The 14973-nt window shown below is 46.4% G+C and overlaps 1 protein-coding gene across 1 annotated transcript in view; it reads left to right on the top strand.

Moving 5' to 3' along the window:
- The window catches only part of NRBP2 (nuclear receptor binding protein 2), a 177985-nt gene that overhangs the window by 52916 nt on the left and 110096 nt on the right, over positions 1–14973 (top strand). The window lies entirely within an intron of this gene.

Genomic DNA, 14973 nt, shown 5'->3' with positions numbered 1-14973 from the left:
AAAGGCGGGCCGCCCACGTCGCCGCGTCATTGTCGCGGCGACACCGCGTCATCGACGCGGCGACACCGCGGACACGCCCCGCGTATTGTTTACGCGCGGACTTCTGTACGATGGTGTGTACAACCATCGTACAGAAGCCCTCTGGCAGACATGTATGGTGAAAACGGTCCGACGGACCGCTTTCACCATACATGTTTGTCCGTGTGTACCCGGCCTGAGTGGTTTAAGGGGAAACATGTAAATGTGTTGAAATGGCCTAGTCAAAGCCCAGACCTCAATCCAATAGAAAATCTGCGGTCAGACTTAAAGATTGCTGTTCACAAGCGCAAACCATCCAACTTGAAGGAGCCGGAGCAATTTTGCAAGGAGGAATGGGCAAATATCTCCCCACAAGCTGCAATAAACCTCTTCGGATTTGCTTTCCAGACTCTTTTCCTCGTCTCCCTGGAATGTAATTCGGAGCGGATTGTGCAATATGTGACCTGGCAGAGGTTCGAGAACAACTAATACGGCGATGAGAGATCTGACCTGTTTTGAGGTCATAAGAAATGTTCTGTAACACATCATTAATATTTACATCCTTGTCACAGCCAACTCCACCCTGAGCGCAGTCTGTTTTTACACCGCTCCTCATGCATCTCGCTCTCTGTACTGGAGATCTACAAATACACAGAAAACGCTGGCTGGCTAGGATCTGTTCTGTGCCTCAACCTCCCAAGGCCAGGACAAGGGGTGGGCAGGAGGGAGGCTGACGACAATGAGTTGTGTTGGGGGGAGATTTACACTGGGTGGGAAAATTTGGAGGGCAGCAGAGAGTAAGGCCTTGTACACACGAGAGGATTTCCGCTGGAAACGGTCCGCCGGACCGTTTTGAGGGAACACCATCAGATCATCAGATCAAAATCTGCGACGATGACGCGGCGACGTGCGCGACCCTGGAAGGTAAATACTTCCACGCATGCGGATGGGATCGGACGGACTTATCCGGTGACTCTGTACAGACGACCGGATAAGTCCGGCGGACTGGATTCCAGCGGATAGATTTCTTAGCATCTCTATTTGTATGTCATTTATAGGCAGAGGTCTGCAATTCAAAGAGCCAAACTGTTTATAAAGTAAACATAGGACCATGGGTAGGGTACGAAAAGCTAGGTCCATCAGAGTGGAATGAAAGGTTAGTTTCTATATGCTTGGAAATTAAACTGGGTCTATAGGTGGTGTCCTGACAAAGAATGGTAGATGGGACACTGTGGCCCAGATCCACAAAGATCTGCCTATCTTTAGCCAGGCGTAGCGTATCTCAGATACACTACGACGCCGTAACTTACAGCGTACTTTCCGTATCCAGAAAGAATATGCGCCGTAAGTTACGGCGGCGTAGTGTAAATGTGTCGGCGTAAGGGCGCGCAATTCAAATGACTAACATGTGGGCGTGTTTTATGTTAATTCAACTTGACCCCACGTAAATTAAGTTTTTTTTTTTAACGGCGCATGCGCCGTCCGTGGGTGTATCCCAGTGCGCATGCTCGTAATCACGTCGCAATTAGTCAATGCTTTCGACGTGAACGTAATTTACGCAAAGCCCTATTCGCAAACGTTTTACGCAAACAACGTAAACAACGGAAAATTCGACGCTGTCCCGACGTCCATACTTAACATTGCGTACGCCTCATAGACCCAGGGGTAACGTTACGCCAAAAAAAGCCTTACGTAAACAACGTAAAAAAATGCGCCGGGCCGACGTACGTTTGAGAATCGGCGTATATAGCTAATTTGCATACTCTACGCGGAAACCAACGGAAGCGCCACCTAGCGGCCAGCGAAAATATGCACCTAAGATCCGACGGCGTACTAATACGTACGTCAGTCGGATCGAGCCCACATTCAGTCGTGTCTTGTTTTGTGGATGCAAAACAAAGATACGACGGGGCATTGTAGAACTTTTGCGGCGTATCAATAGATACGCCGGCGTAAGTTCTTTGTGGATCTGGGCCTGTGATGATGGACAAGTATAGCTTGCTTTCAGGTACTTGCATTTTGGATCAGTTTGAGTTGCTTTTAGGGGTTTATTGACAATTTATTAGCTGAGTATTGAAATCATTGGATACAGCAAACGGCTTTGCTTTTATGGAGAAATATATTACATGCCTTTTATCATGGGGACAGATAGGATGTATTTTCTATCTATGCTCTCATCCTGTTATATCATAGAATATAAGAACTATACACTAGAATACCACAGCGCCACCTGCTGCATAGATAGATAGGTAGAATGCATACAGTATTGTCAGTTTATACACAACTTTACATTACATGCTGTTGTTCTTTTCCAACACCCCTTCTCAACAGCATGAGCTTTGTCAAATTATATTCAGCTTCTTATGGAAATAACTACAGCGTCATCTCCTCTGACGGGCAGTATTTGTCTCTGGAAGGCTGCAGAGGAGCAGGGCAACAATATGGTTATCTTTGATGTCTTCTCCGATGGTGCGTAGCTGCTCTATGGTCTCTAGCATAGCTTTCGCACAGTTACACATTTGCCGTGCTTCTTCTAGTCTCATCTTGTACAACTTTTGTAACAAAAACAGGTTGCTGTTTACACTAGAACGCTCATGCAGTTTTTGTAGTGAAGTCCACATACCTTTTGGCCATTTTCTCTGTTGTAGATAAGCTGGTCATCTTCCACTAGTAAGCTTATGATCACTTTTGCTGGTTTATGCTTCCTATCCCAGTCCTCCGTCTTTCCATCTGTGGGTCTGTCTGTATTTAGCACTTGCCACAAGTCATTCATGCTAAAAAAATAATTTCCAGTAGAGTTTTTTAGGACCGAGTACAAGTACCGATACTTTTTTTCAAGTACTCGCCGATACCGAATACCGATACTTTTTTTTAAATGTGTCCCCAAATGCAGCCATGTCCCCCCACATATGCAGCCATGTCCCCCCACATATGCAGCCATGTCCCCCCTATATGCAGCCATGTCCCCCCTATATGCAGCCATGTCCCCCCTATATGCAGCCATGTCCCCCCACATATGCAGAAATGTCCCCCATATATGCAGCCATGTCCCCCATAAATCCAGCCATGTCCCCCCTATATCCAGCCATGTCCCCCATAAATCCAGCCATGTCCCCCCTATATGCAGCCACGTCCCCCATAAATCCAGCCATGTCCCCCCTATATGCAGCCATGTCCCCCCTATATGCAGCCATGTCCCCCCATACCTTGATGCCGCCGCCGCATGGGTTAAACAGCGTGCGGGGAACATCACAGCTTTCATTTGCATAGCTGTAGTATTCCCGCTGAGCCGCGTATAGACACTCCCCCTTGTTCGGGATTGGACAGATCCCGAGCAAGGGGGAGTGTCTATACGCGGCACAGAGGGAATACTACAGCTATTCAAATGAAAGCTGTGATATTCCCCGCACGCTGTTTAACCCATGCGGCGGCGGCATTGTTGTGGTATGTGACGGGGTCGGCGGCGGCATTCGTTGCGGCGGCGGCAGCGGCGGCGGGGGGGGGTGGCGTGTTTGTTTCAAGTATTTTATTTAGGTATCGGGGGTATTTGCGGGAGTACAAGTACTCCTGCAAATACTCGGTATCGGTCCCGATACCGATACTGGTATCGGTATTGGGACAACCCTAATTTCCAGTTTAAACTTCCATAGCTGGTAATTGGCACTGTTCATCTTTGCAAACTTCACATCTGAACCACTTGCCATGTTTCAGTAGCTTGTATACAGTATTCACTGACTTGCTGTAGAATTCTTTCCAGTGCCTTTGGGTGCCTGGGATATCCTCTCCAATGCCTGGGAGCCTGGGACTCATAACCTATTAGATGAGTATTAAAATCATGCTTTGGACGCAGCAAATGGCTTTACTTTTATGGAGAAATATATTGCATTCCTTTTTATCATCATGGAAACAGACAGGAAGAGAACACAAACGAGTACATTGAACATAGAGAGACAATCTCGTTATAGAATATAGGAACTATACACTAAAATACCACAGCTCCACCTGCTACATAGATAGGTATAATGCATACATTATTGTCTGTTTATTAAAGTGGAGTTTCCATCCCAAATTTTTTTTTCATTATTGTGCTCATTAGACATAAAAAAAAAAAAATACATTTTTTTTTTTTTTTACTCATCTGGAAATGCCTGTTGCTATGAGGTCCCACGAAATCTGCCTTTGGAATCACCTAGGATTCTGACATCATCTCCCTCTAATGCTCCTGGGAAATGTGTGTCATCATTTCCCAGGATGCAGTGCGCTACCCAATTATCACTCCCCATCCAAGGCTTCCAGGAAATAAGTGCTTGTGGGCTTCACAATGCCCACAAGCAAAATGACAACGGCGTGGACATAGTTTTATAAACGATTTTTTTTTAATAACTATGCGGAGCGGCGGCGGATTGTAAAATAGTAAGTGACTGGACTTCTATTATAAAAACGCATGATGAAAGGACATACATTTAAAAAATGCTAATTGTGGTTGGAACCCCGCTTTAACAACTTTACATTACATGCTGTTGTTCTTTTTCAACATTTATTGCAGGTTTTTATACAGCGCCGTCAATTTACGCAGCATGTTGCGTATATATTGTACATTCGCATCAGTCCCTCAAGGAGCTTACAATCTAAGGTCCCTAACGCCATACTAGGGCCAAGTTAGATAGTAACTAACTTTTTGGATTGGAATTGACAACCCTAGTTCTGCTAGGCTGAAGTGCTAAGCACTTAGGGCCAGATTCACCAAAGAGATACGACGGCGTTTCTCCTGATACGCCGTCGTATCCCTGTTTCTATCTATGCGGCTGATTCATAGAATCAGTTACGCATAGATATCCATAAGATCCGACAGGTGTAATTGTTTTACACTGTCGGATCTTAGGATGCAATACCGTGGCCGCCGCTGGGTGGAGTTTGCGTCGTAAACCAGCGTCGGGTATGCAAATTAGCAGTTACGGCGGATCCCCGACGGATTTTCGCGTTGGCTACATCGCTGCTAGTCTAGTTTCCCATAGCAAAGTTAGTCGTCGTTTGACCTGCCCTAACTTTAGTCAGCAATCGTATTGCTGTCTAAAGTATGGGCGTCGTTCCCGCGTCGAAATTTAAAATTTAACGTCGTTTGCGTAACACGTCCGGGAATACGGAAGTACGCTACGCGCGTCGCCGTTCGAAAAAATGACGTCACGGCGCGCAAAGCACTGCGGGAGTTAGGAAACGGAGCATGCGCAGTAGGTCCGGCTCGGGAGCGCGCCTAATTTAAATGGCACACGCCCATTTGAATTGGCCCGCCTTGCGCAGGAGGCCGCCGGCGTAGTTTTCATCGCAAGTGCTTTGTGAATCAGGCACTTGCGATGAAAACTTGCGGCGGTGTAACGTATCTACGATACGTTACGCCGCCGCGATTCTACGTGAATCTGGCCCCTACTTTTTGGATTGGAATTGACAACCCTAGTTCTGCTAGGCTGAAGTGCTAACCACTTAGCCACTGTGCTACCCTTGCCTATGACTTGCAGTTGAAATCTTTTGGATTTGCGCTTGACCCTCTTCTATATCGCCTTAAAGCGGGAGTTCACCCATTTATTTATTTTTTGATCTTTTCCCCTTAGATGGATGCTCGTTTTGTCTAGGGGAATCGGCTAGTTGTTTTAAAATATGATCCGTACTTACCGTTTTCGAGATGCATCTTCTCCGTCGCTTCCGGGTATGGGTCTTCGGGAGCGGGCGTTCCTTCTTGATTGACAGTCTTCCGAGAGGCTTCCGACGGTCGCATCCATCGCGTCACTATTAGCCGAAAGAAGCCGAACGTCGGTGCGGCTCTATACTGCGCCTGCGCACCGACGTTCGGCTTCTTTCGGAAAATCGTGACGCGATGGATGCGACAGTCGGAAGCCTCTCGGAAGACTGTCAATCAACATAGGAACGCCCAGTCCCGCAGCCCATACCCGGAAGCGACGGAGAAGATGCATCTCGTAAACGGTAAGTACGGCTCATATTTTAAAACATCTAGCCGATTCCCCTAGACAAAACGAGCATCCATCTAAGGGGAAAAAGTCATATATACGGGTGAACCTCCGCTTTAAGCTATTGAGAGTAGAAGTTCTGATGCAAACAGAGGCCCTCAAACATTATATTGCCAACCTCCTGAATACTGTCATTGTCAATTCTCTCTTTTCTCTGGTGTCCTCTCCATTGGGTGAAGCTCTACCTGGCTGCCTGCATTGTCTTGGCTCTGGTAGTGTTTTGGAGCCTCCGGCTGTACAACTTTCTTACATTTATTAATGATTTCACAATTTATCACGGATGATTTCCATTCAAATAAATATTTGTTTGAACTTCCGTGGGCTTTAGCCCGTAGGCTCTCCGTGCTCCTGTGTGTGGACATTTTCACAAGGTGAGATAATTTATTACAGGCATGTGTCCTCCAGGTCAGGGACGGCTTAGTTAAACATTAAACAGTTTGGTGTTACGAGGATCTATGCAGAGATTACGTTCTTCTCTTTAGAGAGTACTCAGGATTTTATGAGGGATTTGTGTCCCTTCTGGTGGGTAATATGTATGCCTCTCTTCTCCCCGGTGTGGCCTATTTTCACTTATAATTTAGGACATTTAAGTCTCTTAATCTAAAGACACTCAGACACTTGACTTATCCATGTAAATTGAAGTTTTTAATTTTAGTCAGGGTTACAGCAGTGGGGGCTGCAACTGCATCTGGTACTCTGTCCGCACCCGTTACTGCCCCTAATTAAGTACCACTTACAGTAAAGCAGAGTGTGCCAGGCAAAGAGGTCCTGTAATGTAGGGTGACCAGACATCCCCAGTTTCAGGGGACAGTCCCATGATTGAGGACACTGTCCCCGGACCAAGTCTGTCCCTGGTTTTGTCCCCAGATTGGATTTAATAGGGGGCAGGGGCAATTTCAAAGACAATGGGGCAGATCCTCAAAGATCTGCACCGGCGCAGCGTATCTGAGATACGCTACGCCGCCGTAACTTACCTGGCTTTGGTTTGAATCCAGAAAGAATTTGCGCCGTAAGTTGCGGCGGCGTAGTGCATTTCTCGCGGCGTAAGGGCGCGGAATTCAAATGCGGTGAGTAGGGGGCGTGTTTCATTTAAATGAAGCGCGTCCCCGCGCCAAACGAACTGCACGAACGAACTGCACATGCCCCGTCCGTCAAAACTCCCAGGGTGCATTGCTCCAAATGACGTCGCAAGGACGTCATTGTTTTCGTCGTGAACGTAAATGGCGTCCAGCCCCATTCACGGACGACTTACGCAAACGACGTAAAAGTTTTAAAATTATACGCGGGAATGACGGCCATACTTAACATTGAGTACGCCACCAGATAGCAGCTTTAACTATACGCCGGAAAAAGACGAACGGAAACGACGTAAAAGAATGCGACGGCCGCTCGTACGTTCGTGGATCGTCGGAAAAAGCTAATTTGCATACTCAACGCGGATTACGACGTGAACGCCACCCAGCGGCCGCCGGAAAATTGCATCTTAGATCCGACGGCGTACTAACACAGATGCCGTCGTATCTTGTTTGGTGGATACTAAAACAAAGATACGACGCGCAAAATTTGAAATTACGCGGTGTATCAACAGATACGCCGGCGTAATTTCTTTGAGGATCTACCCCATACAGTGCAGAATTAAAATAAAATACAATTTGAATTGCACACCCCCGCTCCGCTTTGGCTCAAATCCTGGCCAGCCACCTGCCTATCTCCTTGCCTTCCCTGGCGGAGTGATCTTCCTCCGCTCCCCATCCAGTAGTAGCCGGGGCCCAAAGGGTAAGACTTGAGAGGCTGTGAGGCGGGCGGCGACGGGCAGAGAGTCGCTGATTGTTGCCATTACTAGTAAAGAAAAAATATGCCCCCGGATTTCATTTTATAAAATCTGGTCATCTTACTGTAATGAGCAATCTTGACTTCCAACTGTCCCTCAATTGGAACCAGATCCCTCTGTCCCTCCTTTTCCTCCTTAGTTTGTTCGTCATTTTGGTCTGGTGTGTGGACGTCTAAAAATGCAATAAATATAAATTGTATCTATAGATAAATGTAAAATTACGTTAAAAGCCACTTATGGCTTTACCAAAAATGTTCTTTTGTATTATTTTCATGATCCTAGTAATGGGGACATGGCAGGGGCAGGTTCTTTTTCTACAGCCATGGCCAAAAGTTTTAAGAATGACACATTTTCAAAAAGTCTACTGTTTCAGCGTTTTTAGATCTTTTTGTTAGTTTGTTGTTTTTTTTTTTTTTTGGTTCACCTGCCCCTTGAGGATTGACACGTGTTCTCAATGTGATTAAGGCAGGGTTTGACAAATTTGCTTGGAATCTAGGAGCCAGCTAAAAAAGTTAGGAGCCAGAAAACACGCTCGTCCCGACGAGCTTGCGCGCAGAAGCGAACACATACGTGAGCAGCGCCCGCATATGTAAACGGTGTTCAAACCACACGTGAGGTATCGCTGCGATTGGTAGAGCGAGAGCAATAATTCTAGCCCTAGTCCTCCTCTGTAACTCAAAACATGCAACCTGTAGATTTTTTTTAAACGTCGCCTATGAAGATTTTAAAGGGTAAAAGTTTGTCGGCATTCCACGAGCGGACGCAATTTTGAAGCGTAACATGTTGGGTATGAATTTACTCGGCGTAACATTATCTTTCATAATATAAAAAAAAATGGGGATAACTTTACTGTTGTCTTATTTTTTAATTAAAAAAAGTGTAATTTTTTCCCAAAAAAGTGCGCTTGTAAGACCGCTGCGCAAATACGGTATGACAGAAAGTATTGCAACGTTCGCCATTTTATTCTCTAGGGTGTTAGGATAAAAAATATATATAAATGTTTGGGGGTTCTAATTAGAGGGAAGAAGATGGCAGTGAAAATAGTGAAAAATTACATTAGAATTGCTGTTTAACTTGTAATGCTTAACGTGTAATACCAACGGCCACCACCAGATGGCGCCAGCTTACACATCTGGTGGTAATAACTTGTAATACCAACGGCTTACCACCAGATGGCGCCAGCTCACAAAAAAAAAACACTTACAGTAGTTATCACTTTTGGTTTATGACAAGGTGCTCCATCATGCTCACCAAACTGTTCTTGGATGGTTGGGAGAAGTTGCCCTCGGAGGATGTTTTTGTTCCATTTTTTTTTATTCAGGGTCGTGTTTATAGGCAAAATTGTGAGTGAGCCCCCCACTCTCTTGACTGATAAGCGACCCCCCCACACATGAATGGTCTCAGGATGCTTTACTGTTGGCATGACACAGAACTGATGGTAGTGCTGTTCCTAGGGGGAACAGATTCCGACAGGCAACCATTCTCGCACAACAGGTTCCTCAGAGGGAGCGGCCACTGCAGACTGCTCCCCTCCGGCTGTGAGTGTCCTCACAGGCAGCGGAGTGGGCTGTCTTGCAGAATGTTGCCCCCCTAAAAGTGCTGCCTGGTACCCATGGTACCACCCGGTCCCATCATAGGGCCGGCCCTGTGAATAGGGAAACATCCAGTGGCAGCTGATTGGTCGCTCAGTAAAACAGTGTTAACAGTGTAGAGCAGAGATATGCAAGTAGCGGACCTCCAGCTTTTGCAAAACTACAAGTCCCATCATGCCTTTTCCTCTGGGTGTCATGCTTGTGGCTGTCAGTCTTGCTATGCCTCATGGGACTTGTAGTTCTGCAACAGCTGGAGGTCCGCTAATTGCATATCCCTGGTGTAGAGTGTAAACAGATACACTCCCTGTGGATGGTTTAGACGAAACCAGTGATGCCCATCAGTGCTGCCAACTAGTGCCCACCAGTACCACCTATCAGTGCCCCTTCATCAGTGCCACCTATCAGTGCTGCCAATTAGTGCCCACCAGTGCCACCTATCAGTGCCCACCAGTGCTGCCAATTAGTGCCCATCAGTTCCTCCTCATCAGTGTCGCCTATCAGTGCCCATAAGTGCTGCCTATCAGAGCCTGTCGGCACCACCTATAAGTGCAGCCTCATCAGTGCATGCTCATCATTGCCAATCAGTGCCGCCCCATCATTGCAGCCTATCAATGAAGAGGAAAAATTAGCCGTTTGCAAAATTGTATAACAAACTCTGAAAAAAGAATTGTGCTTTTTTTTTTTTTTTTTTTTTACATTTTCAATCTTTTTTTGTTTTGTTTAGCAAAAAAAAAACAGCAGTGATTAAACACCACCAAAAAAAGCTCTTTTTGTGTGGGTAAAAAATGATAAGAAAATTTTCATTTGAGTACAATGTAGCATGACCGCGCAATTGTCATTCAAAGCGCAACAGCGCTGAAAGCTGAAAATTGGCCTGGGCAGGAAGGGGGTAAAAGTGAAGTGGTTAATTAATGAAACTAAACAAATTTTTTTTCGTTCTGCACATGTCTATTGTGGTGCAAGGGAATGCGATTGTAATGCCCATCCCTACCCTTTCCTCTCCCATGACCCGCTTCCCCTCGCCACAACACCCTGTGATCTTATTGTACAATCTCTGTCTCTAGACTCTATAAAGTCAGAGCGCTCATAAACACTACTGTAGCGCCCCCTTGCTTTCAGAATGGGCTCTATGCTAAAGTTAATGGGGAGTGGGAGAGTTACTTTCCTCCTACTCAAGATTTGTTCAAATTTCGGGACCTCTGTCATTCCAGAATTGTCCACTGGGTCAGTCTGTGGTCCAGGGATGCAGTGCCATCCCTGGCCAGCAGTTGGCGCTAGAGGGGTTCTGGCAGAGAAAGCTTTCCCAGCAGCCAATTGGAGGAGTTTTCCCTCGCGGGGCATGCTGGGGGAGAGTATATCTGGGACAGGTGTCATGTGTCCAGAAATCTTTGCGGGATCCCCGTTCCAGGTGCGGTACCCACCTTCAGGTTACGCGCATCCATGGACCCCGTCAGCGCGGCCCACCTGGCCAAAGCTCAAGGCTGCATTGAACCTCATCCGGAGGTGAGAGGGGACCCCAGTGTTTCGCTGGGTTCCAGGACCTATTGAGAAAATCCCAGTCTGGGTTCGGGTGTCCGGACCACTGACAGGTATGCTTGCTGTCATCCGGGGGCCTGTTTAACCACTTCCATACCAGGCACTTACGCACCTTCCCGCCCAAGCCAATTTTCAGCTTTCAGCACTGTCGCACTTTGAATGGCAATTGCGCGGTCATGCTACGCTGTACCCAAACAAAATTGGCGTCCTTTTTCCCCCACAAATAGAGCTTTCTTTTGGTGGTATTTGATCACCTCTGCGATTTTTTTTTTGCGCAACAACTAAAAAAAGACTGAAAATTTTGAAAAAAAAATATGTTTTTATTTTTTTCTGTTAATTTTTTTGTAAATAAGTAAGTTTTCTCTTTCAATTACGGGCACTGATGGGCACTGATGAGATGGCACTGATGGACATCGATGAGGTAGTACTGACGGGCACAGATGAGGTGGCACTGATTGGCGGCGATGGTATGCGGCACTGATGGGCACACATAGGCGGCACTGATGGGCGGCACTGATGGGCACACATGGGCGGCACTGATGGGCACTCATGGGCGGCACTGATGGGCACTCATGGGCGGCACTGATGGGCACTCATGGGCGGCACTGGCCACTCATAGGCGGCACAGATGGGCACTCATGGGCGGCACTTATGGGTGGCACTGATGAATACTTATGGGTGGCACAGATGGGCACTGATAGGTGGGCACTGTGGGGTGGCACTGATGGACACTGTGGGGTGGCACTGATGGACACTGTGGGGCGGCACTGATTTACCCATGTTGCCAATCAGTGCCCATTTGTGGGCACTGATTTGCATCTTTTTTATTTTGTAATGCTTTTTTTTTTTTTGCCCAGACTTTTTTTTTTTTGCCCTTTTTTTTATTTTTTTTGCCCTTCCCTGGTGGGCTTCCCTGGTGGTCCAATGTGGCGATCCGAGGGGGAGCTGCGCTGATAAACAATCAGCGTGAACCCCCCCTGTCAGGAGAGCCGCCGATCGGCTCTCCTCTACTCGCGTCTGTCAGACGCGAGTGAGGAAGAGCCATCAACGGCTCTTCCTGTTTACATCATGATCAGTCATGATTGGACACGGCTGATCACGTGGTAAAGAGTCTCCGTGAGAGACTCTTTACCTTGATCGGTGTTGCGGGGTGTCAGACTGACACCCCGCAACAACGATCGCCGCGATGCGCGCCCCCGGGGGCGCGCAGCAGGTCAGAATCCTGAGGACGTCATATGACGTCCGGTCAGGATTCTACAACCACTTTGCCGCCGTCAATTTGTCATTGGCGGGCGGCAAGTGGTTAAGGAAAGTCTACTGGGAGGAGTTGCTCTCTATTCACCTAAGTCCTTTATTGAAGTTGGCCTGTGGCCGAAGCTTGGAGCCGGGTCTGTGAGACAGACCTGCTCCTCCCAGACAGGTCATAGTGACACTTCGGCTGCCAGGCCCATCATAGGGGTCTGTCCGGGGGCACTTTACCCACTCCGAGTAGAGTGGCGACGAGTTACAGAAGTTGGTGCTATATAGAGTAGTGCTGACTACTCTATTGATATCCAGGCCTGATACCGCGAGGTTCTCTCCTATCCTTTCATCAACCTTGTCCTTCCAAAATGATGTTGATGTTGGCCGTGTTGGCCTAGAAATAAAGCATTGAAAACCCTTCAGTCACTGTCTGGACCTTCGCTCACTATTTGTTCTACCACTGCACCCCTCGAGCCATGTCAGGGTAACTTAACCACTTCTGAACCGCCGCATGTATATGTACGTCGGCAGAATGGCACGTACAGGCACATTGGCGTACCTGTACGTCCCTGCCTAGACGTGGGTCGGGGGTCCGATCGGGACCCCCCCCCCCCCGCGCTACATGCGGCGGTCGGAAACCCGCGGGTAGCGATCCGGGACGAGAGCGCGGCTATTCGTTTCTAGCCGCCCCCTCGCGATCGCTCCCCGGAGCTGAAGAACGGGGAGAGCCGTATGTAAACACGGCTTCCCCGTTCTTCACTGTGGCGGCGCATCGATCGAGTGATCCCTTTTATAGGGAGACTCGATCGATGACATCATTCCTACAGCCACACCCCCCTACAGTTGTAAACACACACTAAGTGAACCCTAACTCCTACAGCGCCCCCTGTGGTTAACTCCCAAACTGCAACTGTCATTTTCACAATAAACAATGCAATTTAAATGCATTTTTTGTGTGAAAATGACAATGGTCCCAAAAATGTGTCAGAATTGTCCGAAGTGTCCGCCATAATGTCGCAGTCACGAAAAAAATCACTGATCGCCGCCGTTAGTAGTAAAAAAAATAAATAAATAATAAAACTTTCCCCTATTTTGTAAACACTATAAATTTTGCGCAAACCAATCGATAAACGCTTATTGCGATTTTTTTTAACCAAAAATAGGTAGAAGAATACGTATCGGCATAAATTTTTTATATATGTTTTTGGGGGATATTTATTATAGCAAAAAGTAAAAAATATTGCATTTTTTTTCAAAATTGTCGCTCTATTTTTGTTTATAGCGCAAAAAATTAAAACCGCAGAGGTGATCAAATACCACCAAAAGAAAGCTCTATTTGTGGGGAAAAAAGGACGCCAATTTTGTTTGGGAGCCACGTCGCACGACCGCGCAATTGTCTGTTAAAGCGACGCAGTGCCGAATTGTAAAAACCCCTTGGGTCATTTAGCAGCATATTGGTCCGGTCCTTAAGTGGTTAATTTGCCGATCCCAAATTAATCAGCAGCTCCTTCGGGGGTGAGCGCTACACTACAATAGGGCCGTACAATCCTTCTTTTACATTTACCAAAACTACGTAGAATGAGAAAAAATCTAAATGGTTCAATGGCTTTGTATCCAATCAGGCAGGCCCTCGCACTACGTAGTTGATGATAGATCCCGGTTATAGAGATTTTACAATTAGATTGCACTGTGTGTGCGGCTCGCTCTAGATCTTATGTGTAGAGCTCGGTAAACGCGGTTTGAATCTTCTGAGTTTCTTCTGGCTGGATTTGTGTTTCCTGTAATGATGTAAAAAGACAAACGTATTTTCTAATGATCTCCATAACAGAGCACATTGTTCTGATGTCTGTTCTGACAGTCCCGGGTATTTCGGTCACTTTCACTTTTTTATTTTTAGCTTACTTAACATGTTTTTAGATAAAGGACTTAAGTTAGTTGCTATGGCAACACAGAATTTTTTATTTATTTTTCCAATTTTTTAACCACTTAAGCCCCGGACCTTTAGGCAGCTAAATGCCCAGGCCAGGTTTTGCTATTCGGCACTGCGTCGCTTTAACAGACAATTGCGCGGTCGTGCGACGTGGCTCCCAAACAAAATTGGCGTCCTTTTTTCCCCACAAATAGAGCTTTCTTTTGGTGGTATTTGATCACCTCTGCGGTTTTTATTTTTTGCGCTATAAACAAAAATAGAGCGACAATTTTCAAAAAAAATGCAATATTTTTTCCTTTTTGCTATAATAAATATCCCCCAAAAACATATATAACATTTTTTTTTTCTTCAGTTTAGGCCGATACATATTCTTCTACCTATTTTTGGTAAAAAAAATCGCAATAAGCGTTTATCGATTGGTTTGCGCAAAATTTATAGTGTTTACAAAATAGGGGATATTTTTATTGCATTTTTTTTTAAATTTTTTTTTTTTACTACTAATGGCGGCGATCAGCGATTTTTTTCGTGACTGCGACATTATGGCGGACACTTCGGACAATTTTGACACATTTTTGGGACCATTGTCATTTTCACAGCAAAAAATGCATTTAAATTGCATTCTTTATTGTGAAAATGACAGTTGCAGTTTGGGAGTTAACCACAGGGGGCGCTGAACGTGTTAGGCTTCACCTAGTGTGTGTTTACAACAGTAGGGGGGTGTGGCTGTAGGTCTGATGTCATCGATTGTGTCTCCCCTATAAAGGGGATGACACGATCCATGCAGCCGCCACAGTGAAGCACGGG

This window comes from Rana temporaria, chromosome 5 (genome assembly GCF_905171775.1).
Source record: "Rana temporaria chromosome 5, aRanTem1.1, whole genome shotgun sequence".
Taxonomy (NCBI): Eukaryota; Metazoa; Chordata; class Amphibia; order Anura; family Ranidae; genus Rana; species Rana temporaria.
This window is presented reverse-complemented; position numbering and strand designations above follow the sequence as displayed.